Here is a 25,613-nt window from a genome sequence, read left to right as displayed (position 1 = left end):
GAGAAGCGAAGTCTGAACGGCAAATATTTAAAATAGTATGTATTAAAAATTCAATCATAAAGCTCCACCAAGTGGAAATTGTTAAAACTACACTATGCTAACTCACCAACAAAAAATGGTGCTGTAGTAACAGTTTAACACTGATAATTCCAATCAGACAGTGAATAGCAAAGCTGGCAATCCATATCTATAATACAGTTTTTCTACTAGTGTATACTAATCATTTATTGATGTGGGGGGAATAATTCAATTAATCATTAAAAAAAATCATTCTCCCGCTGTTTAGATCTGCTTCTCTGGAAGCGTTCATTTTGTGCTGCCCAATATGAGCTAAGGTCATCTCTAGACACGAATTTGTTCCTTCATTTGTTACTACTCTTTCAACTTACGGAAATTGCTGTGGGCAACCTTAAGCCTCTCAGTTCTTAGGACGCAGCTTTTGTTACATACAGAAATTAACAGGCGCTGCCATTTCTGCAACAGTGTCTTGAACAAATGTAGTTACTTATATGGTTTGCTCTTTCTTACTGCTGAAATATTCATTATCTGTAATTTTAACAACCTGATAAAAACTGTTAAAAGCATAGCTGTGCTGCCCAGCAGGTAGTGCCATTTTTAATGAAACCATAACTACCATAAATAAATAACCAGCTCATGAAGTATTCATAGTGTGCCCCAACTTCCATAAGAAGAGTTGTTTTGGTATGTGCTCTGCAAAACATGCCACAGCTACTCTCTTTCAGGAAAAGAATTAACAATGAGATACATGCTAAATTTCATTCTTTGGATGTTTGAACTTGATCTTACTGCACAGAATTTATTTTCTTGGTACACCTGATAACACGATGCCCGTTACACAGCACAGTGGAAGCGCTACCAGCTGCCTCTCTTGGAAATGAGAGCTTTCCTTCTTTAGAGATGCACCATCCCAACACACTTGCATTCACATAAGACCACATAAAGTTATCAGCACGGTACCTGGATCCTATCTTGCACAACAGAGAATCCAAGATCAGATCGTACAGCCCAAACAGCATTAACTCGGAGAGTGCCTGTATTAACATTTAGTTCAGACCACTGATGGGCTTCCAAAGTGGATTTCAGCTGCTGCTCTCACCCACCACGCTTCTGTTTGCAACTGCAAGCAGTCTTGGAACATATCAACGGAGTTGCTTGAAACTGAACCAGAACCCGCTTTCCGAATGCAGGTATTCCACTCGCAGTACCACACAAGAGCTAGTTCAAAGTACCCAGAAACATGCACAGTAGACATCGAGACCTCAGCACTGATTTCTCTAATCTATAGGGACGTTTCTACCACACCACCACATTTGCTAACGTAAACATAACTTCGGTTATCTCAATTCTGTAGCTCCTGTTTCTGTATTTCCCTCCCCCAGCTCCCACTCTTACAACCACATATTCAGGCACTCAGACTTCATTTAAAACAGCTGCTACAGAACTGTTGCAAACTGTTTTTAAATATTCTATAGGACAACAAGATCTACTTTCCAAAATAAGGATGCAACAAATGATGTAAGCTTTTGCTACTAAGCACTAGAAATAAAATAAAACATGCACAGTATAGTTCAGAAACTTGGCAAAATGAAAATATTTTAAATCATGTTTGCAAACAGGAGTAAGGATAGCAGCATAATTAACAGTAATCAAAAGTTATATGGAAAGTAGAGCTTGACAAACTTGTTTTTTTTTTTAAAGCCAACTGGTAAGGATAACTGTGTTAACATTAAATACAGCCTGCAACAGATGCTATGGTATGGCATTTTCTTTGAAACACAAAATTTGTCACTGTACAAAAATTAATGAGCTTCGCCACAAAAAGACTGAAAATCGGTGAAAAGATGGCAAGAAAAAAAAAAAGAAACGTGGAATGTTAGAGGGATATTCTTAGTGGTCTCAAAGACCTGGCTTTCAGCCAGCACCATTAGCTTCATCAGTGACTGGAGAGAAAATGGATCAGTACTAAACTTTTGCTAGCACTGATTTTATGCCACTGGTGAACTGGGCTGCATCATTTATCAAGTCAGCTAATCTCACTTGAACTCTACAGCAGCCAAATAGCTCAGAAAAGAGGCAGACCGCTTTCAAGACGACAATCTGATGCAAATCCTAAAAACCTGGAATAATGAGAGGATTTGGAGATAATTATTAATAAAAAAATTCCTAGAAGAAAGTGTGATTCTGTACAGACAGCAAAAATACTGGGGAGATGCAGTGATGTGAGTGAGTCCACGCAAAGCACCAGAACTACACCCCTCACAGTGCTGTCCTCAGATGCTGGGAAAGCATCAGAGCCCACCATCACTTGTGGGGCTTCTCATAAGCAACGGATCTTTAATCCAGGAAACAAACAAACAAAAAAAGACAACTCATGAGATGCAGCTGCTAGGAGCCAAATCTAGAAAAGCTCACACAAAAGGAGAAGATTACTTTAACAGTGATGGTGATTAATTATCGGAACGATATACCCAGCATTCTTCCCCAGTTGAAATTTCTTTCAGACCTTTTCCCCAATCGAGATGTTACAGTTCAAGCAGGAATTCCAAGCTCCGTGATGATTTATTAGCCAAAAATGCTCGCTCAAAGTAACACAGGTCAGACCATTTGAACAGAAAGGTCCCACCGGTATTTAAAAATCCAGGCATCTGTGACAGCACCCGAGTTAAGAATTCAGTTTCCCGCTGTTTAAACATACCTTTGTGCTGTAAGCATTAGCAATATGCACCTCTGATGCATTTCACCAGGCTGGTAAGTGAAGTAAAAATGTGGCTTATTTACGCTCATCAGCGTACTCAAATTATGAAGGCCAAAAGCACAGGGCTGAGAAATCGGAATAATGGCTGTGCATCCCTAGAGTTCAAACAGGCTTCTGTCACTCCTTTCATTTACCTGAACCCATCGGAATCATTTCTGCTTACCTGCTAGAAGTATTTCCCCAAGCATTATAACCAGTTCTGTGGGAACACGCTCTGTTTTGTTTCATTGGAACGGCGTTATGATGATGGATTAGCAGCACGATCCAGCAGTGGTCTGTGGAGAAACTGCAGTTGTTACATTCAAAACAAAAACTCTTTGCTCTATTCCATGAAACAAGTCTTTGTGGCTGCTGGCACTTGCTTTCAGCCATTTCGTGCAGTTTCATAATGCCAGAAGCTGAAAACCACCTGCTACAAGCAGACTTATTGCTCAGCCACATTTCAGCAAGAGTCCTTGAGGTGCTATCAACATCACTGAAGTGAAACATCAGCGAAGGCCAAGTTGTTATCACAAAATGCACTGTTACTCACAGCAATGGTTGTTTGGAAGGCAGTATCACTTCTGCAGAATTCCTGAACTGCATCAATGTGCATAAGACTCGTGTAATAAATTGCTATTTTTTCCAGCACTTAGAACACCGAATTGCTAAATTCCCAATTTACCCAATCCTCAGTTATGTTTTTGCCTTGAAATGTTTATCTTAGCAGCTATCAAGGTGACCTGAACTTGCTGGCCACACGGTATTAAATTGTCATTATTCTCTCTTAACTGCATTAAATGAAGCAAAACAGAAGTTAAATACTTTTTTCCATGTAATCAGTTTCAGTAACCGCAACGAAAAGTTATGTGATTGTCTCATCATATGCACCATATCCTCCTTCCTTTACCCTCTCAAGCTGTCACCTGCAGTGTGTTTATCCAGCTGTTTTAGGAACATCAGAAGCAGTTCAGGTAAGCAAGGTCATAGGTTGGACTCAAATTCAACAGCAGCTGGTTTGTTGTTTCATGTAAATTCACAGGTGATTTTTCCAACCAGACAGAATGAAGGGCAATGCCCAGTTTATTATTACTGTGCTCAGACACTGCAAAAGGCATTGTCAATAGCTTTGCCAACCCCCTGTGGTTTTTTCATTGGCAGAGCTAGCAAATGGCTAAGCATGATCAAACCTGGAGCACAGAGACATGCTGAGCACTTATTAGACATCTCAAAATAAAAAAAAATAGAATACAGAGCACAAACAACATAACACTGCAGCAATTTTATGCAAAGGAAGATCCTGAAGGAAAGATCAATCTGCAACAACAAAGGTGGCACCTCACCAAAAACTCACCTTTTTCCACTCAATTCAGCTTAGGCAGAACGCCACTTCACCGGAAAGTAATGCTTGTTCCTATCCTGCTACACAGGGTTTGAACATTTTAAAACTCTTCAAAGTTAAGAAATGTAGAATTTCTATAAATGACGGTTACCTAAGGCGGCCCATTGCACACAGCTACTGAAAAGCTACTGGATCTGTGAAAGGACAGAAATGACTCCGAGCGTGCTTCAGTTGCGACTATTGAACTGTGTTTAAACTTGTAGTAGGCTACAGGATTCCCATTCCTCTGTTGCCCCCTTCCCAGACAGCTAATCTCATTCCCTCTGACCTGTCCCATTGCCCCATTACTCAGCAGTGCCTGTGCGGAACGACCTTGCTGCCCTGGCCATCGTCTCCAAGTGTTTACAAGAAGGCAAAACCCCGTCGCTCCCTTCCACCAGCCTGGAGGAGACAGGGAGAGGTAATGACTTCTTAAGGCATTTTGTTACATTCTTCATTAGGAAAGGAAGTATTCCATGGTTTTTAAAATCAAATATTGTATTTCTATACATCTTTCACTTCCTCTCCCTCCGTCTCCTGAATAGCCTCTCACCTTAAATATAAATCTATCACTACACAAAAAACATGGTATATGATTGAGAGATTCCTGAACTCGCCCCACACAGTGATGGCAAACGTTCGAGAAAAACTGAGCACAAGTTTGTTTTTGTGAGGTTTATGCAGCATGGCAAAGAAATTCTTCTCTGCCAGTTTTTAGTTCATGGATGCTAATGCCAGAACACAAAAGCAAGCAGCAACTACAAATGGAGTTATCCTTCAGAACAACTTAGTGAGTAGCTTTTTCACTTCTAGCATGAAACCACCCCTTGAAGCCTAGACTTCTGAAAGCTTTCTTTATTCCACTTTGGATGTTCATCTTCCCCAAGTGGTCCTTGATTTAATCTGATGAAAACAAACTGAGCCCAGAAAAGTGAAACAGGCATGCAATTCTTGCATTCCACCACTGAATTTTAGAGATGTGGGAGCTCAACAACAACCAAGAATAAAAGCCCTCTTGCCCTCTTGTTGTTCCTACACGAACCGAAGCGTTTAAGGAGCTCTGCAGTGTACATATGAGGTGTCAATGCTGTATCCCACTCAGCTATCCAGCAGGCATGTCATCCACATCTAATGCTGCCGAAACTTGGCCAAATGTGGAACAAATCTTTCAGGTTTTCTTTATCTGTAAAGTCAAAACCAGTTCATATTTTCTCCAGTAGAAAAAGCTGCATGACTGGAGCACTCTTGGATCAAATGAGAACAGGTTAGTGGTAAGTACTGTTCAGGGCGACCCTGCCTTTTAAATATCACCTCTGCAAGAACAAAATGACTCTGTATTCCTCCTGGACAATCTTCAACACAGTCTTACACTCAAGTGCTTTACACAGACATGTTTAAGTTTAGCAGAAGATTAAGAGCTTTTGGTTTCCCAGAAACTTTCTTAGGCATATAACCTCAAGAAAGCGGTTCATCTGAGATCATCAAAAACAAACTCGTATTTTAAGCCTTTCCATCTCCCCAAAATCTCCACTGATTAGATTGCAATTTGAAAATCTAACAAAAATACGTGAGTGTTACTTACAGAACATACATCTACTGCGAGTTAAGGCAATGGTGTTGGTGCAAAGAATTCAAATCACAAAAGTGCTGGGCTTTTAAAGCACATCGCATTCAAAATTTAACAGTTATAAAACAAGAAAAGTCTTGGAGGAAACATGCATTTAATCTGCATAGGACTTTGTAACTTCTGCATTGTCTGAGTACACATGCATAGGGCTGTTGACAAAAAACTCGGTGTGATTGAAATGTAAGTTGAATTGGGCTCTTGGCTGTTTCTTTTATAACACAACTGAAATGGCAAGTGGCATGGCTGGTAGTTTCACTTACCTCCGTATACTTGTACCGGGTTATGCCAGAACAGAGTTTCATTCACTCTTCATTTTCACCTAAATACCAGTCAGTGGCACTCAGATTCCTAACTGACCTTTATCTTTACACTAATAGCTTATCTTATCAGCAGCAAAATCACTACATCTTCCACACAGCTGATCTGTCACTGTGTTTGGAATAATCCTTTACCCTAACATTTGGTGCTGACTATTAATAAATTAAGAACTAACAGCAAAATAATTACCCTTTCACCTAGGAAAACACTGGTGGCCACCACAGAATGCTCCCTCAGTGACACAATGTTTTGCCCTGTATAATTGATGCAAATGTGTAACAGGATACTGTTATGTTCCTTTCACTAGCCATCACTTTCACACACATACTATTTGTCTCCATTCTATGGCAGATGCAATCATCTACCACGAGGTGGTTTTTTTGTTTGTTTCTTTATTAAAAGCAACTATAATTTAATGTTCATTAAGCTATATATTCTGACAAAAATATTGGGTCGTGGGGTTTTTTGCTGTTTTGTTTCTAAGGCTACAGATGCTGGTAATGTCTAGAATTACCTTACATTTCAATTTCAGATAAATTTGAACCTCCCAACAAAAGCTAAGATATTTACTTCCAACTTGCACACAGCGCGTACCATTGAAACACTTGCAAGCCTTTTATCTATTAACCATAAACGCGTAATAAATTGTGGTGCATAGAAAAAAAAAGTCAGCATTTCACCTTAGATAAGCATATATTTCACAGAATGCTGCAGACGAAGGAGCAGAGATCTCTTTTCTCCACTATCAATAAATTAACCTCAAACTTTGTTTTATCCATCTGCCAGCACAGTGGTGAACTGAGGTGTTGCAGGCGCCATTGTGATGGACTAAGGAAACGCTAAGGTCTGTTGCTTTACCTCATCAATCTGGAACCCGAATGGAGCTTTCCCTAAAGGTTGCCTCCAAACGCATTCCTGAGGAGCACTGACTGGTGACCAGAGCGCCTGGCCGGAAAAAAGCCGTGCAGCACAGTAACGGCGTTAACAGCTCTTCACCAAGACGAGCTGCCTCTCTCAGTAAGGGGCTCACCTCTCCCCGCAGCAGAGAAGATGTTCTGAAAGCAAGGTCTGGGATTTCTTTTAATTAATCAAGTACTATTTTCACGCTTCTTCCCCCACGCATAGTAATCACTGGCAAGAATCAGCCTATACGCCTTCCTGGCACATCTAGTAGAAAATGACATGAAAGGACACTCTTCCCCCAGCATTTAAGCATTGGATTGGGCTAGCTGGATGCTGGACGCTGATTTTATTCTGAGCCTGTTTGGTGACCCTTGGGAGAACCTTCCTGCTTCATCATTTCTTTTTCCACAGCCTACAAATGCTTTGTTTTTCTGTTTTTGTTTTTTAATATAATATGCTAAGATGTCTGTAAGAGAAGCAAGATGTTAAAAAAAGCAGTACAAATGTCGCTACAAGGAATTTTTCACCGACAAGAAGATTTAGCTGAGTTCTGTCTACAACAAAGGCTAATAACAACAAACGTTATTTACAAAGGATAAATTAAACTGTATAAACTGTCACTGAATTATCTAATAGGCATTTTCTCTCTCCCAAATGCTCTCCAGATTAAGTACGTACTCACGACTGCTCTTAAGTCTTCTAACTGTTTGTAAGTCTCCTAAACATTGAAAATAATGTATTTACATCAGGATTAATCATCACTATAATTTAATTAGCATTTGACAAGAATTGATTTGGCAGAACTTTTCCCCTTAAAATAGGAAATGGCCATAAACCAGGGGAATGGCCATAAACTAAACACACTGTTTTTTCTCTCCATCTGCTTCTGGTAAGATGCATTCTTCAACTGCTAATTCAGTCAAGATCTTCTCAACTTCATTTATCCAGTTAATTAGAGTCAGATGCTGACAACATCCAGATTATAAATCAAATCAGGGTATGCAGGCGAAAAGAGGGCTGCTGCTAACACCAATGTACACGTTCTGATTTCTAACAAAAAAAGACAAACAGAAACTAGTAGCACAGTGGGAGCAGAATTACAATTACATCCCATAGAAGATGAGCTAAAAGCTGTGTGCTAAAGCACTAGCCTTGCAAATTCCTGGACCCAAAAGCAAGTTCTAGAACCTCACACCACCGCGAGCCTGCAGAGGAAACTGAAGTTCAGTGTCCCGCTTTCATGGCCACCTAATGATTTTGGATCCAGCTAGCCCTAAACAAGCCCCATACTAATAAAGATGGGAACAGTTTGGAGCATGCACAAGTATGCAATTCTAATACCTGCAGAGCTCCAGAACCAAATGGAGTACACAGGCTGGACATGCGTTCCATTTTTGGCGGGCAATAAGGAGATGTAACCCGTCCCATCTAACATTATTTATGTGTGTGTTTTAATATCTACTCAAAGCGATCGTGTTTGCATCATCACAGAAAGCCAACCAACATAATTAATGCTAATTCAAAAGAGACAGCAGTAGAATAGCCTTTAGTGTAGCTCCTTTCCTTGTTTATGCTTAGATGGACCGAGAAACAGATTAGTTTCTTTCGGTTTTGAGCTTTCTCAGCATTTTGGTATATTTTCAATGCTGCAGTATGTACTTTTCATCCTATAAAGCAAAATGCCCAACAATACAACCCTTAATTCTAAAGCACAGAACAAGGTGGGTTATTTCAGAGAACAAAGATTAAAAGGACCCTTGGGGTTGCTATTGAAACCATGTTGACAATGTCGAGTTTCAGTTCTAAACTGATCTATGTACACAAAGCATATGTACTGCTTAAGGATCATATAGACTCCTGAATTTTATAGCCCAGTCTCAACCAGCGAAGTTCTTTCCCACACCTTTGATGATACTCCTGAAGTAAGACTATTTCTTTTCACACTAATTTAGAAATAGTCATTTACACTCTAATTAACTGACTAGTACAATCCACAGGTGATTGCAAATTACTTTTAATGGTAGGTTGTTGTTTCTTTTTCCCCATGAAGGAGTCAGTTTCAATTACTCCTGAACTTGACAAAAACTTTGCTCATGAAAATCTGCACTAACCAACAGACTGCCCAGCTGCCAATCTCACTGTAATCTTGCTCAAGCTCTTACAGCTGTGACAAATTTCAAGTCACACAGCACAGCTGTGACAATATTAACTTACCACTGTGACCACAAGTTTTCATTTTGCAGGCCAACAGCCCTTCGTCAGGCACCAAACACCAGCCTGGGGTCTCAGCAGCAACGTTTTTTTCTTTGGTGCATTAAACTGAGAAGTTTTAGATGCTCATCAAACCACAGAACAACGCCAAGAGCTTCAGCTTACTGGATAAGAGGATCACAGCAAAGGGTTATATGATCTGTTGAACTACGTATGGGTAACTGAAAGAGACTGTGTGGAATATCTGAAGAGAAATAATAATCTAACACGCCTTGAAACAGCAAAAGAAACAAAATGCAGATTTACACAGGAAATTACTGTTTCTCTCCAACTGCACTCTCATAGCTTTGCCTTACAGGGAAGCCATCATTCACTGAAATAAGTTCTGGAAGGAGTAGACAGACGTTCAGCTCTATGTGAACACACCACCTCCCCTGGAAATCTTGTCCCACACGCAGACAGGAGGTGTGCATCTTCCCACTGCGTGACACAGGCTATACACAAATAAGTGCAATTGCAAGCTAGGTTCTCCAATCATGCGAGTCTGTGATGAAACGTGCCACAAAACAACAGTGTAAACTGGTGATACAAACAGCTCAGATGAGTGCTTAGAGCAGTGCTCCATTTAACTCCAGGGGTTACACACAGAAAAAGAAGCTTTATATTTAGCCCGTGGCCAAAACCTCCTTGTTGCCAGGTTCTGGTAGGAAACAAATGTTTCAAACCACCTTTTGCTTTCAGCTAAAAAAGAAAAGATGGCAAATGCTTTATCCTGAGCATATCCCCAGCACTGAATAAACCACAGCGAATATTTCCACCAATTACCTCTTCATTCGGTTTTGTTTGCTTAGGTTTTTTTCTGCTACAGCGCGTGTGATCTAAAGCACCATTGGAAAGGACTTGGTCTGCACAGAGATTCTCCCAGCGCCAGACTCTCGGTTAGCGAGATACAGCAAAGCTGTCCCACAATTAAAGAAAATAAACAAGAAGCAAAGAGTCAGCTTTGTTTTGACCCGTCTTCGCATGCAGCACCAGCCGAGGTGAGGGGAAAGGGTAAACATATTTCCTTGCTCCGGCTATTCCCGTTATCTCAGTTACCTTTAGTCGAGTGAATTATCAGATTTATACCATCTGGGTTTTTATACTCAATTCCTGAAAAAGCTTTGTTTTACACCTCGATCCATCGGTTACACTCCCAACAAGAAAGTGCTGTCACAGAAATGCTGCTCAAACAGATACGCTATCAACCTCAATGTGATTTTTGAATCTCTTAGGCAGGTTTATAATTTTAAGTTGTTAGAAAAATGGGAAAGTTCTTCGCAAGCCTCAGTTCTCAACCGTCAAGACTTATCAGTCCTTGACATCACCTACATCTCAGGGGTATTTGTGTTTGTTTTGTTTTGTTTTAAGCCAGAGTACCAACCCAAGCCATTAAATGATGTTCATTGCAAGCCAGTAAATGATCTCATTTCATACACACATTCTCTATCTGAGTTGAAGTCCCTAAAAGGCGAGTACACCATACAATTTCCTGCAGAAGAAAACCTCTGAAGTGAGTCAGGCTGACAAGAAACTCAGATTAGACTTGGCGAAAGGTTCGCAGAGACTCAGCCAAATTGGCTGTTTCTGATTTCTAATGACACCAAAATCACGTTTGAGCCACTCCAGTTTTACATATCGTAATCCCAAGGAAGCAAACCTGCTCCTTTTCCAGACCGATTCCCTCACATAGTACCAGTAACCAGCTGATCCACATTAAGCAAGTGCTTACTGAGATGTTATAGCTATTACATGTAACGTGGCACTGACACAAAGCTGTTCAGCAGTTCTGCAAGAAACACCAAAAACCCACTGCAATTATTATTCTCACTGAAAAACAAAATTAAAAAACAGTGACGAAGAAATAAAGATTAATATTAGCAAAATACAACCGTATTGTTTTTAAATTAATTCTACTTCACGTAAATCAAATATTCTCCGGGTGAAAGAGGAAACTTAAGACATGACTGAGACGTACTGCAGTTCTCTTCAGGATAAGCCTGAAAACTATGGGAAGGAGGGCACTGCAGGCAAATCAATTTAAAGTTAATATTTTAAAATTTGCAGCAAAAAAAACAACGTACATCCACGCAAGTGTATTCCACTACAACCGTGAATAAACCAACAAATTCAAACAGAGCTAGACAAATCTGAAAACAATCTAATTACATATGATGATGATGATTTTAGCCTAATGAAGACAAATGAAAAATACCCACAGACCCACTGAAAACAAGCCAAGTACACAGTTCACTGCATTCCAGTCTTGTATTGGAATTTATGAACTTACAGTACAAGAGGATTGAATTAACAGTATGCTTTCATACCATCAAATAATTCCACCAGCCAAGAATGAAGCATAACAAATCATTTCTTAAAACAAAACAAAAACAAAACAGAAGATTATCAGAAGAGTTTATCTCTGTGCTCTCAGTACTGCCTGTTACATGTTTGGGGGTGGGAAATTGACCCAATTAAGATTTTGCAAATATTTTTTTACATATTATTGCTTTGTGCATTCACTTCACCTTCTTTTCCTCTGAAATTGAAGCGAGCTAACTTGTACTGTTTCAGAACGGGGAAGGGAAACCTTCACATGTTGAAATCTTAGAACAGCACTTCCGTAGCTTGAGGCTTCTTGTATGGATCAGGCAAGGGATGTGTGATCTCAGCCTCTGCCAACTTGATTTCTGTAAGCTTGCTTTGTTTTCTTACTCTTTGGTTGCTCTTCTAAGTGAACACAAGAGGGCACAGCTCTTGTGCTGCCTCAGACTTTATTTGTCCTACTTGCAAACCATTCCCCTGCACAAAGCTCGCATGTCAAAATAAGGCAAAGCAACGGATCAGAAATATTGAAGTGCACCTAATTTCACTACTATATTAAAAGCGAAATACGGCTGGTAAAATAACACGAGATTAATGGCAAAGATAGATCTGAGCCTTGAAAAGCAACATGTAACAGATGTTAAAATCTCTATTTCGGGAAATCTGACTTAACTAACGTGTTAAGATCCTGAATATATAAATCATCGTGGAAAAGGGGTGTCGAACAGTTCAGGAAAAGGATAAACCTGGTAAGCACAGCGGACAAAATGATAACGCAGGGTTCTTCACTGCGTTAAATCCTTGAAACAGAAAATCACCTTGTTCAGAAAAGCAGAGCAGCAGTATCTCAGCAGGCAGCCCATGCCATTTTACTGAGCCAGGCGGTGCAATACATAGAGTCTCACGCCTGCCTTCAGAGCAGCAAAGTCCGTGAGTTTGCCTGCCCAAGAATGGTGCTTTTACTACACCATTGTAATGCCAGCAGGAAAAGCAAACAAATTCTGCTTTTTGACCATACTGGCATTTCATATAAGCAAACCATTCTGTCTTCTTGGTTTAACACCACCTGTCTTCATGGGAAAGGGGAAGCCTACAGAAATCTGCTGAGAGGTCTGGATGAGAAAGATTTAACCTGAATAGCAGCTCACAAGATACATAGAAATGAAAATAGGGACTGACATCAACTCTTGACAAGAAATCGGCTCTAGAGAGGGCTACGGCATACAGGTGTGGTTAGAGCATAGATTCAGTACACATTTGGTAGATTTTTGGGATACATCAAATCCTAAAAACAGCTTTCACTACAAGACTTTACACTTCTTTAGTCATTGATCTTTCCACTCTGTTTTTCCAGAACAAATGCTTTGCTTTTCTTAATAAACTTAAAAAGCAGTAATTGGACTGGAAAGACACTCCTGTCAGGTCACTACCATCAGTGCTGCATCTGGCAGCATGGCTCAGGTCATGGCAGGGCTTCAACATGGCAGCGTTCAGCATCAAGATGTTTGGCTGAAGGTGTTCAGGCATGTCTGAAAGCTCCACCTTCATCATCACACCTCAAAACCTTGTCCTGCCCTTCGAATGTCCATACCCTGTGGGACACAGACGGCCTGCTCACTTTTCTTTAAAAGCAAAGAAAGCCAGTGGGTGCTCCAACAGTCACCTAAGTGACAAAATAGCAAGAGCTCTGAGTGCAGCCGGCTCAGTGGAAGAAGTTCAAAACACCTTTCACCTTCCACACAATGCTCTGAGCAGCAGGACGCACAGTAGGGAAGGCAGCTCCTGGGTCACCCCAGGAACACACGCAGGCTCTGACCACCAAAACACCGGCTCCTGGCTTATGTCCATCTCCTACCTGCTCTTGTTTTATAGCAGGATAAAAGAAAATCATCTACCGTGAACTCAGGGGAGAAAAGAAAACAAATCCTTTTACATGCAGCATGAATGAAAGAAAGCATCCCCGCAGTGCTTTGAGTGTCCCTGGTCACTATCTATCAACACAGCCTTCGCTATAAAGTGCTTGGTTTTTTTTCTTAGTCCAAAACTCCATAAAAATGAAAAATAAATGAAAAATAAGAGTTCTTCAAAATGAAGGGAAAAAAAAATTGTAGCGTGTCCAGAGTGGAGTGCAAGAAGGAAAACAGTTCGTGAAAATAGAGCATGATATAGAGAGAAGGGAATACATACATCATTTGAACAAAAAGTATTTTCCTCCTTCTAGGTTACCACAAGTAGCATGTAATGTTACGTAAAATCACCTTACAAGATCAAAACTGCTTCTTAAGGATTACAAACAGAAGAAGAGGGAAACATAACCACTTGCTTCTGCCTTCTTGGCAAGGTGACAGAAATCTGTCCTATCAGCAGAATTGCTTTTTTCTTATTTTCAGAAATAATCATTTCAGCAGTAATAAGAGGCTCTAAAACAAAGAGAAGATCACACATGGGGCTACATCAGATTCTGTTCCATTCTCTGAAATGCTATATGTTACTGCACACGTGTTTGTTTTTATCTGTCAGTGTGGTTTATTGTTAGGGAAGTGTCGTATCAGCTGTCTCTTCCCTGCCATCAAAGCTACTTCATTAAAGTTAATAGTGTTTGACTTCCAGAGGATCTTTTACCAAAGCAACACACAAAACTTCTGCTCATCATTATTTTTCCAACAGTAAAGACACCAAATGGATGCAAGCTCCCCTTTGTCTTAAATAATAAAAATTTGAAAAATCCATTGAATTAATCCATTGCAAGCATTTAAGCATTCGACTTGTCATTTGCTAAATTACTCTTGCTGTGAGCAACCATGCCCCAAATGTTAACAGCACACCATCAGGTGGCAGACCGCACTGTAGCGACAAAAACCTGCTTTGGGTTGTGGAGGGATCCCACAAAAAGGCTCCCCTACACCTGCATGGGTCTGCACTGCTGTCTGTTCACCACTACTGCCCAATGGGTGCAGTCTTAACTACGGAACGTTCAGAGAAGATAAAGCTGATTTCATCCACGATTTACGCTCTGTTTTAACTAATTAATCATTTGACAAGTATTGGATAAGGCATATAATCTTAAAAGCTCCTACATTTCCAGAAACATATTCCTTCCTTCCATAGCACCGCAAGCTTTGCTATTTAGGTTTACACCTCTCCTCATCCGTATTTTCTGTAAAATCACCTGACTTGAGGAATGGAGGTGTTTCCCAAAAACATCACTGCTGACCAACAACAAGACTGGCAGCAAACGTTATTACTTTCAATCATGAAGTGCTAATTCTGTGAACATCATTCCACCGGCAAAGAAATACGCATCGATGACAGAATTGCAGGAACATAACCAAACATCATAAAAATTTATGTGGCTAAGTGTTTATGTTTGAAAGCTGTTTACATAGATAAAATGCTGCTGGTTTAAATTAAAAACTGTTTGTTTTCATAAAGCCACTTAGGGACTGAGTGTACGGGTTTCAGTGTAATACACGTTTATCCCATTAAAACACATAGAGACATAACACAGTCATCAGAAACTCGACGGTCATCATTCCCCCCACGTGAAACTGCTGAATGCAACAAGGCTGAAAGTGAAGCTCTTCAGCGTGCAGCACGAATCCACGATGAAAACTTCAAAAGAAGTGCAAAAGAATAGACTTGCAGACAAAGCCCTCAGTCGCTTGCACAAGGGGGAGCAGTCGGGTAATGTTAACAAAGCTTGCGACCCTACCTAAGGTTTCAGCTGATAGAGGTTTACCCAAGTGCTTACAGGCTGCCCCAGCCAAGTGCAGATAGAGGGTTCCAGAAGCAAACAAACTCACCAGCAATCATCTACTGAGCAACAAAAGCCTGCTTCATCCAGAGCCCCTCCGTATGCACGCTCCAAAACACAGCCCTGGCGATTTCATCCTGCTGCCTGTCCAATGTTTGCAGCTGCTTTCTGAAAAGCAAGAAGAGAAATGATGCTCACAGTCTGGTTGTTGTTCCCTCAAGTCACAACATCCAACCGTTCGTGGAAAGGAGGGAACTTCTATACAATTATTTATTTCTGGTGTTACAGCAACACTGCAAATTAAGTAAATTACAAGGCATCAGGGTGTCATCTAAGTCTCTGTGCAGTCTGCATTGTATTTCAATTCGAGTATTATACAAAAACAACAACAACAACAACAACAGTTAAATCCCAACTGTTCCTTCATTCTGAGGGAACTAGGAAGATGCAATACACACTGAAAGATACTAAAACGCATTTGTAAGTCATCAACTCTTCTAAACTTTGCTGTTCAGCTGACAAAATTGATCCTTACCAAGAAACTTGGAGAGAGATCTCCAACCCAAGTTCACTGTCACAAGTTACTTTGATGTTCTTCCAGATTAACACAGCTGTAGCACTTCCTGTGTTACTGCAGGCATCCTGCTGTCTGGAACCACCTTCCCAGTCAGGCAGTACTGCTGAAAACATCCACCTTCTGTCTGTGACCAGGAATCACTGTTGCTACAGTTAAACACTATTTCAAACATAAACTTCAGAATTAATGATAATGATACCTTTTTAATAATAATAATTTAAACAGTAATTTAAATTACAGTGGTAAATTCTCACACTTTAGTGTCAAATGCGACTTGATATGAAAACTAAAAAAATCATCAGGCAGACATACAGACATACAGACTTGAAGGAAGGAAGCAGAGCTCATTTGTAATCTAGATTTTCCATCAATACTTGTGTTGTGTGTATAGATAAACAAATTTGAGCTACTACTGCATCCAAGAAATAAATCTCGCTTCTCTTAGAAAGCAAATGGTAAAACATCAGACAGCAAATATTCTTACAAGCGCTTACTCCGTTTTAAAAACAACGTTGTAAAAGAAATCCACGCGCTCAAAACCCCACCCAAATTCCACAGAAGCCAGCGTGAATCCAGTGAGAGCCTGATGGAGTAGATGGTACTGCTCACCAAGTTGGATATGATAAAACAAAAAAAAACACACAACAGTGAAAATCCCACCAAACTAATAAAAAAAAAAATAAGCACTTGTTTTCATAGAGCCATAAAATGGTTCGAGTAGGAAGAGATCCTTAAAGGTCACCTAATGCAACATCCCCAGGGACACCTACAGCTCCATCCGTGCTCAGAGCCTGTCAGCCTGACCTTGGGTGTCTCCAGGGATGGGGCATCCACCTCTCTGGGCAGCCCGTGCCAGTGCCTCACCACCCTTATTGTAAAAACCTCCTTCCTTATATCCAGTCTAAAACTGTTTTATTTCTTCTTATTGTCAGCCTGAAGTTTTTTCAGAAATTGAAGGGACTACTCGAGCCAAACTAAACTATGACAACACCCACAAGCTCTTTCAACTCCTCAGATTTGCTGGAGTTACTTCGACCAGCTGAGAACACCACGATCACCGTGAAAGAAAAGCGAGGAAATCCCTTCAGCACAGCAAGGTCCGAACCACAGGTCCAATAAATCAGCCACCCAGTTTAATTAACAAGAGTATTTTTAGTGGAATCACTCCAAAAACATGACATTTGGGCCATTTCCATCCCCACGGCCCCATGCTGCCCACCTGCCAATAGCCACACCAGCGGTCTTATCCTTCAAAGGTGCGTTTTAAGGAAAACAGCCTTGCTTTGACCTCGCTACATCAGGGAAATGCTATAATCTGAAGGAGAGACCTTTTATTTTACAGGATAGTTTGTTCTAAATTGGCGGTGGGCTGATACATACGTAAAAACGAGCGTGTTCCAAACCAGAGCTGTTTCAAGATACACTTCAGTACACAGTACATCAAACTGCAACAAAGATGGCTTGATGAAACCAGATCATAAGACAGCGCTGACATCCCAGATGTGCCTACATGGAAGAACAACACTTGTTTTATCTCCACTAGATGTAAGGAAGTAGATAGTCTCTGTGCTGTCACCGGATCCGAGGCCAATTTAGCCGACAGCATGAGGCAGATCCATCGCTTAAAGAGAAGAAATCGTTAGATAATCATGCACTATGTTGCATCTCAGTGAAAGATTTGTAAAAGCTGAGGAGAAAGCAGGCTGTGTATCAGAGCAAGCTTGGCTTTCATGGAAGTATTAGCCCTGGGCCAGTTATTAGAAGGGCCTCTGGAGTGTAGTCGTAAAAAGAGGGAAGGATTTCAAAGGTAACTCAGCACAACAAACAGCCGAGCAGGAACAACTCTGTGCATCTGCCAAGAGGAATATGGCTAATGCTCAAAAATTCAAAAAAGAAAAAAAAAAAAGAAAAGAAAAAGCAGAAACATGATAAGAATAGAAAGGATGTTCATTTTCAAGCAGGAGATAAGAAATGGATTAAAGTTCATTCTCAGAATAGTGCAGAGAAAGATTTTATTGCTACACTAGCCCCAAACCAGAGATTCCTTACTGAGTTATTTAAGTAATAGGGTAAATTGAACTGCTTGTCGTTCATAAAGCGTGCTGCTGTGGGCTGTAAATCCTGGCACACTTACACTTCTGGGGATTCTGTCAGCCTTCGTTCTTCTGGAGTTTGGGTACAATTCAGCTTTTGTGTTTTTTACATTTCCCTCTCTGATTTTATCTATGCGGACATTCTATTAACCCATTATTTTTTGTTCTTTGCCTCCGACATTCAGATTTTAGCTCTCCCTCAAGAAAACCGAGTAACCACAAAAAGGGTGGTAACCGTGTAGCTAATCCCTCACAGACAGATGATGTTCACATTCCTTCCTTTTTCTATTAAATGCATGTAAACTCTATCCAGCACCTCTTGGCAGAGTGCTGAGCGCTGGTTGGTAAGTTGGAGAAAGCGAACGTGGAGAAGGAGAGGGGCTGGAAAACAGAGACCAGTTGAAGGAAGGGTTTAGCCTGCTTCTGATCAGCACAGCACAGCCTGAAGGATTAACTGGAAAAAACAGCAAAAAATGATTTCACAAAGCTTGTGTCATCAGCAAAGCGTGGCGGGGAAGAAGAGCTAGGAACGGTATCATTATGAAGGAACAAGCAAAGCTAGGCAAGATGTTTAAGCTAGGGAAAGAAAGTTACTGAAGGAACATGGACATTTTTGTGGAAATATATTAAGTTTCTTACGGAGTTGGCAAGGAAGCCGTCTGCAAAGATACATTTAGCCTTCAGATGTGATTTAGGACTCTCACAAAGTGTGCAGTGTGAGTGTATGGAGTCCATTATTCAAAACAGGAATGAGTATGAGTGATCTTTTGCTGGTCCTGTAATCGTCATTTGACAGAAACATTGAAGGCTCACATACTGAGTCTCAGTTTCAGCTTGATTTTGGCTTTCCCTGTGTCCTTGGGCAAATCTCGAGATCTTGGCAGGTCTCTTTCTTGTTCTGCAGTAGGAACCTGTTGATATTTCCCTTCGCCCATTCTCTGTCCAGTCAGGCAATAAACACCTCAGAACAAGGGCAGCCTCTTGCATAAAAGTGCTACAGCAGTAAAAATAATGACTTCTGAGTTTCTCAGACTGTAAACTCCTGGTTTATTCAGGAAGAGTAACTAGGTTTGAAAGACTTTGTGGCATTTTCCAAAATGTTAATGATTACTATCTATGGGAAAAAGCCAGAATTCGACAGAACCACACTTACAGGCTATGTAAACATTTCTGGTTAGTTACATGTGGAAAGGAAGGGCAGAATTTTCAAACGTCCCTCTTGTTCTGCTGTTCCTTTCGTATTTTTCTCCCACTCTCAACTTCGCTTCTTTTTCCATTTTGCTTCTTATACTTTGAATGACTTCCCATCTGCCACATGCCAAATCTCCCTTAGATCCCTCCTTAAAACCTACTTCCTTCACATAACCTACTTATGCTGATATTTTCACCACGACATCTCCATTCATTCCCCATCTGAACTATTGTCCCATAAATCATATTTGTCTTGCTTAGATTGTCAGCGCTAAACATAAAGCATGTCCCGGATATTCTAGCAGTCATTCCTAGTCTGCTGCCACATGAATGATAGCATGGTCTTGTATCAATTTCTGTACATTTCCCAGCAGGAAAGAGGAGAAAAAAATAATTCAAAGAGCTTCACAACAGCCCTGAAGGCTTGTCTGTATTACACAGCTGGGAACAAACATTTCTTCCTCCTCTGAACTACAGCTCACATCATTAATAGATAACCAAAGGTTAAATATAACTAACAAATGTTTGTTCCTATTGCACGTGACAGTTCTTTATACACATAGGAGCATCTTAGCAGAAACTAAAATATACCTTTCTTCTGAACATAAATCTCTCGAAAGACTCAGTATCTGAACCTTAATGGAAAACATAATTGTTAGCCCTTAGCAGTCAGCAACAAGAAATGCATTGCCTAAAATTTGACGAGAAAGATCTGTGAACAGTTTTGAAAAAGAATTTTGTCAGGTCACATTTAGTCAACAACTCTCTTTTTTGATTGTGAAGATTAATGTTTTTTCCATTAAACTTATGCCAAAACTTGGACTCTCTGGAAATAAAACATTAGTTTAAAGAGCTACTCATTATCATTTGTTTTACAGTAAAAAATAAACGTAACGAATTAAGATGTAAACCATTTTGTCACACAGCAGTATGTTCAAGAAGACGTGGAAGGCGACCTGAACACAAACAGTTCGTACATCGTTGCCAAGTTCCCAACTACTGTAATGCTTGCACAGATCCCATGGAAAGACGGGCGTTTCACTTGCTCAGACTGTCAGTTTTGGTTAGCTGTCCCCTGTAAAGGAGAAGTGAGAACCTTACCTTGTACAAACGTGGTGATGACCGGCTGTCATTTTCACTACCTGCAGAACCCCCAGTTGCATATTACCGCCCACTGGCCCAAGGTGGGCTCAGGCACGGATGCACGCTCAGTGGGACCTCCTGGGACATCACACCTTACGTGTGTGAGTAAACATTTCTCACGTGCATAGGAGATCTCAGAGTAAGTCCTGGTATGGGGCAACTGCAAAGGAACAACCACTTCTTAGAAGCACTTCTGCAGCCTCAGTATGCACTGCCGCCTACTCGAAGCGGCAGATCCTGGGATAGCCTTCTTGCACACAAAGACCATTCCCATGAGTAAGAAATAAACCTGGGAGGTTCCAAGTATTTCTGGGAACTTACAAATGGAAAGGGGTTGGGCCCAGATTTGTTTGAAATCTAAATCTTATTCTAACACTGAAAATCTCTATTAAATATCTAGATGAGAAAGGTAAAAGAATATATAATGCTAATTTATTTTTTAATAATATTAACTAGAGCATAAAAAAAATCATACCAGGAATTCTTGCAAATTTTGTGAATCCTTAATTTCAAATTGTCCTTTATTTCCCAGAAAATGCTGTGGTCATCAGCTGTTTTCCTGTCACGCATTCAGTAGGATGTAACTCACATTATACTGCAGTTAAGTTTTATTCTCTGTTTTGGTTTGTGAAACTGAACATTGGTCAGTCTTGTTCTCAGACCGTAGTATTTTTACAGATGTTTTTTTCCTCACAAAATATTTTAGACTCATTCTTAAGCTACAGAGATCTGGAACTGGTATTCTTGGCTTCAGGGACACTAACATGACAAAGCTGGAAAAGTGTTGGCAGATTGTGCCTTTGCAAATGGGGACAGATGTTTTGCAAAGGCTGAGAAGCTAAGGAATCTGCAGAATTCCAAAATCCCAATGAATTTACTGCTTCTGCCATCTCTAAAATACCAATACTTTGATAAGTGTCCCATTTCCCTGATTCACCAGCACTGTGAATTTTGGAAGCATCGATTCTGGCTCTGCAATATGAAATATTTTAAAAGGTTGTTGTTTTTCAGGGGATAAAGAGTACTTAAAAAAAAACATTACATTCCCTTTCAGAAAACAATCTATTTTCAAGATGCTCCTGCTTGGCTACTTAAAAATGATAGCCAGAATTTCTATTTACTGCAGATAATTCGGGCATCAAATAAAAACAAACCACCACTGGATTCTTAAGGCCGGCTGCCTTTTGCTCCATGCCAGAAAGTTCTCATCTTTTCTCCCCCCAGCTTTTCAAGCTCATTTGGATCTTAATATTTACAAGAGAGACTTTTCATACTTTTCACATCAGAGCAGACAATAATTGTTCAGGTACATCTGTGAGAGCTCACCACCTTCATTTCGGTCTCTCAGGTTATAATTCAGGAATGCACTTGAGCAAATCCATCACTTTTTAGCAGTGCGTAGACTACACAGACACTCAGCTGTTTTCTGAACGGGAATGTTTTCTTACAGATCATAGACTTGGAACCTATTCAATACTTATTTTCATGCAGCACAAGAATTATATTTCATCTTTTCGGGGTTAACTGTTCCAGGAATTAAAAACAATAGGAGATGCACTGTTTATAAGTTTGCTGCATACAGGTGTGGGAACAGGTTCCTTCCAGGAGTATTTCTACATTCCCATTTTTGAAAGTTAGACTGCTCTGGAATGTATGAGTAAAAAACAGTAATTACCTGAATGCAGGCATTACAAAGCAGGAAACTGGGAGCTGAGAATCAGTTTTAAAGAGATCTCTTCCTGCCTGAAGGAGATGGCATTTTGTTAGATTACATCTGATGTTCTGATAGCCTGAGCCTCATGAGTGACACTGCTGTTGGGAACCTGGCACTGCTGGATACAGCGCACAGTTGAACCCCATCTGTGCCACACGTGAGGGAGATGGGATTGTTCACATTCCAGAAATCAGCATACTTTCACAAAAATAACCATCGTCGGCATCTGATGGCAGCTCCACAGCACCGTGCTGTGATTTACCCACTGGCTACAGCTAAGGGGTTTTAGAACCCATACTTCCCACTACAGAATGCCAACATCCAGACTTCAGAGAAGTCAAAGTCCCATACGCCCAAGGGGTATTATACCAACCACAACCATAATTTCTTAATTTGATAAGATCTACCTTTGTTGAAACTACTCCACGTTGCCACAGGATTTCCAGGCGTCCTGCGAAGCCCAGGCTTAGTATCCCAGCAGTCTGTCTTGGCCTGCTCCATGACACAAGAAGTACTTCTGATAACTGATTAGCAATAGGCTGTTTTTATAGCAGCGTGGTTCTGCGCTCACGCCTTCCCCCAGTATCCCTTCCCTACTCCCAGAACAGACACTCAGAAGTCACAGATTACCATATTACATCAGAGACCCTCATTAAATCACGGCAGACACCGTTATCTTCTGTATCCATCGAGCCATGAAAGGTTACCTGAGTTACTAAAAAATTCCAGGCGTGTCTTCTTAATAAACAACAGTATGGTGATTAATTACTAAAAGAATCTGGTGCTTTAGGAGCAGCTTTAATTTGGAAAGTTTAACATACTCATTTACCAGACAACTGAACTCTCCACTTCTCACTTTCTCAGGTCACCTGCAAGTACGAAAGATTTATGTGAGCAAGAAATATTGCTACTTTTTAACGTGGTGCTGTTTTTTTAAGCAACATATCTCAGATAGAGAAGTAGCCCCACTATGCATACAAAGAAAGAGACTCTGCTTCGAGAGGATTTGGTATGAACTGGGTCACAAAGGCAATTAAAAGTCGTAAACCAGATGTATTATGTCTGTTCAATCCTTTTCATTTGTGTCAACGGGTGAAGTCGTAGCATGGTACGCCCTGGTTCATTTTGTCATTTTAAAACCAGAAGCGATGTAAACAGAAAAGCAACTCTTTTTGTGAAGGGCACTCGTATTATTCCACTGAATGATAAATTTGAAGCTGCAAATGCCTGTGCATTTTTAAGGATTCTGATTCTATAGTCGCAGTCGCTCAGCAGTTTGGAGTCACATTAATCGCGACTCATTTTCTTCTGTATCCCACAGCACCTTTACACAGGGTGGAATTTAAGCAAATAAATGACACGGTTAATGCTGTCTCTCCATTCACCTGTGGAATGCTTCGTTTGAACGACTGGTTCACGTAAAATACACGTTTCAGTTTCATGGGACTGAGCTGGACTAAATATGCTTTCTGCTTCCACAGAAGATCAGTATAAACACAGCCTAAGAGTAAATCATGCATGCGGTTGCTTAGTAAGGAGTCACTCCAGTTAATTATATTCCTGTTGGTTTTGGCAAATAACTAATGTGACAATATTTACTCTAGTTTAATAAGCTGAAGCAAGCCCTGAGCCTCTTCAAAATTACACTCTGTAGAGCACAAAAACTGTAAAGACTGCAGAACGACAGTTCGGCTTGAAAGTACTTTCATTACTTATTTGCTAAATCTCCTGCAAGAGGAGAAGGATTTGCTACTCAGCGAGGTATCTGCATAGATAACAGCTGGGGGAGTTACAGCAATACCTTGGTGGCACTGACCAGCTGGCACTGTGGCATCATTCCTAAATAAGTGATAGCACTGGGGGAGGAGGAACGAGAGTCTCTTCGGTCTCTTTGCTACCTACCAGGATAAGCACTGCTGATTATAAAACTAGCTGCTGCATCCCCTTCTCTGCTCCAGTCCCAAAAATCCGCTGTGTCTGGCTGCCCAGAAGATCTCTAGACATGGCATAGCAGCGTTACCCCCATTGCTTCAGGTCTCCTGAATTCCCAGTGATGGCAGCCCTGAAGCACAACTGATCAAAACTGTTACAAAATTCCATGACTGCACCTCAGAAGTTCACCTTCGTTAGCCATCCTGTTCTCATTTCACCTGGCCTCGTTTGGGTTGTTGCTGTGTGCTCATCTGCACCTGTGAGACCTTCTCATTCTGCACTGTGCTGGGGGTGACGGGGGGGAGGGGAAATGCCATACGTCATCCCTAAACAACTTCATTTCCATAGCCAGACAGAAACGCGCCTGTAATTTACTTCATACTGCCAGTGCTTTCTGTGAGAGGAAATTGTTGGGCCACTGGAAGTTATTTATTTTCTACTATATTTTATTAGGTTATTTCCTGTTTTTCTTCCCGTTCCTTTGCTCTGTCTAATTTGGCAGATTGATTTTCTTCTTGTACTTTCCCTCTTCCTAGATTGTTCTCCCTGTCTCATTCACCATCTACTTTTCCAAATCTTCTGGACATCAGCTGAATCTTTGAAAGTAGACTTAACCAAGGATTTCAACTTTTAAAATGCAGATAAAGAAAGATTTTCAGCTAATTTAAACCTTCAGGTTTGCCATAAGAGTTAAACTGAAATATAGAAAACAGTCATTTCATCTGTTGGTTTGTTTGTTTGTTTTCATATTTATTTTTTCTTTATATTTTATTATCTTTATATTTTATTTTCTCCAACCTTATGCTAGCCCTTGTTTGTTCTTGTGCCTGGAAAATTGCTCACTGCATGACAAAAATTAACCAGTTCCAGAAAAAGAAACCCTCTAAAGTTAAGTGTCCCCCTAAATTGAGATAAATTGAACAACATTAGATGCATCCATACTTGGGAAAAGTGATCATTCAGTTCAACTCACAGAGAAAGAGCCCTAAGGGATCCTTGGTTCATAAAGCCATAACCAGCACAGCAAATTCCCAAGTTTGGTGTATTTAAGCTATTTGATTTGCCAAATATTCTTTAGCCATATTGTCACAGGCCCTTGAAGTGGAATTGCTCAGCAGTTAGTTTCACTCAGCAGATGCACCAACACACATCCAAGGAAGGCAGGGGTTGTCTGTCATTCCTGCAACACTTGTTTTTTTTTTAATTTCTCTTCTAAGAAAAAATGATACTTTAAATGAAGTTGTTACTTCTCCAAACTCTTCAAAGTAAATGATGCTATTGCAGCAAACTCAATTCAGTTTGATAGCACATAAAACAATTAAGGAAAACGATTTACCAAAATCCCATCGTTACAAAGCCCAAACGAGAAAGACACATCTATCTTAAGCACATATTTAAGAGCAACTGGTCACAAGCCATCAAAACTGGAGAAGGCAAGTCCTAACATTGCTTTTCTAATCAGTTTCTAAAACATTATCTAAGTTTCAGCATTTGTTAACTAAGCACAAATTTGAGAGCATTGAGGGGAATGAATACGCTCAAGGCAGATTATAGAGTCAGGAATATGCTGATACTACAGGCACTGAAAAACTATTTTTTATGCCAAGAAAGAAAAAAAAAAACCTTGGGGTATGACCTGGAAATTTGAAC

At 40.4% G+C, this 25,613-nt stretch overlaps 1 long non-coding RNA gene across 2 annotated transcripts; it reads right to left on the bottom strand.

Annotated features, from left to right (window-relative positions):
- Positions 1–2,943: 2,943 nt before the first annotated feature.
- LOC116216641 lies at positions 2,944–24,637 on the bottom strand. 2 transcript variants are annotated; one of them, XR_004159785.1, is made up of 7 exons: positions 22,861–24,637; positions 22,439–22,523; positions 21,993–22,060; positions 20,276–20,477; positions 15,849–16,030; positions 15,363–15,481; positions 2,944–3,051 (listed from the first exon to the last, which is right to left on the bottom strand). It is a non-coding gene; the product is annotated as an uncharacterized LOC116216641 (long non-coding RNA). The 2 variants fall into 2 exon arrangements; XR_004159784.1 differs by having other exon boundaries at positions 22,439–24,637.
- Positions 24,638–25,613: the final 976 nt, after the last annotated feature.

This window comes from Meleagris gallopavo, chromosome 5 (genome assembly GCF_000146605.3).
Source record: "Meleagris gallopavo isolate NT-WF06-2002-E0010 breed Aviagen turkey brand Nicholas breeding stock chromosome 5, Turkey_5.1, whole genome shotgun sequence".
Taxonomy (NCBI): domain Eukaryota; kingdom Metazoa; phylum Chordata; class Aves; order Galliformes; family Phasianidae; genus Meleagris; species Meleagris gallopavo.
This window is presented reverse-complemented; position numbering and strand designations above follow the sequence as displayed.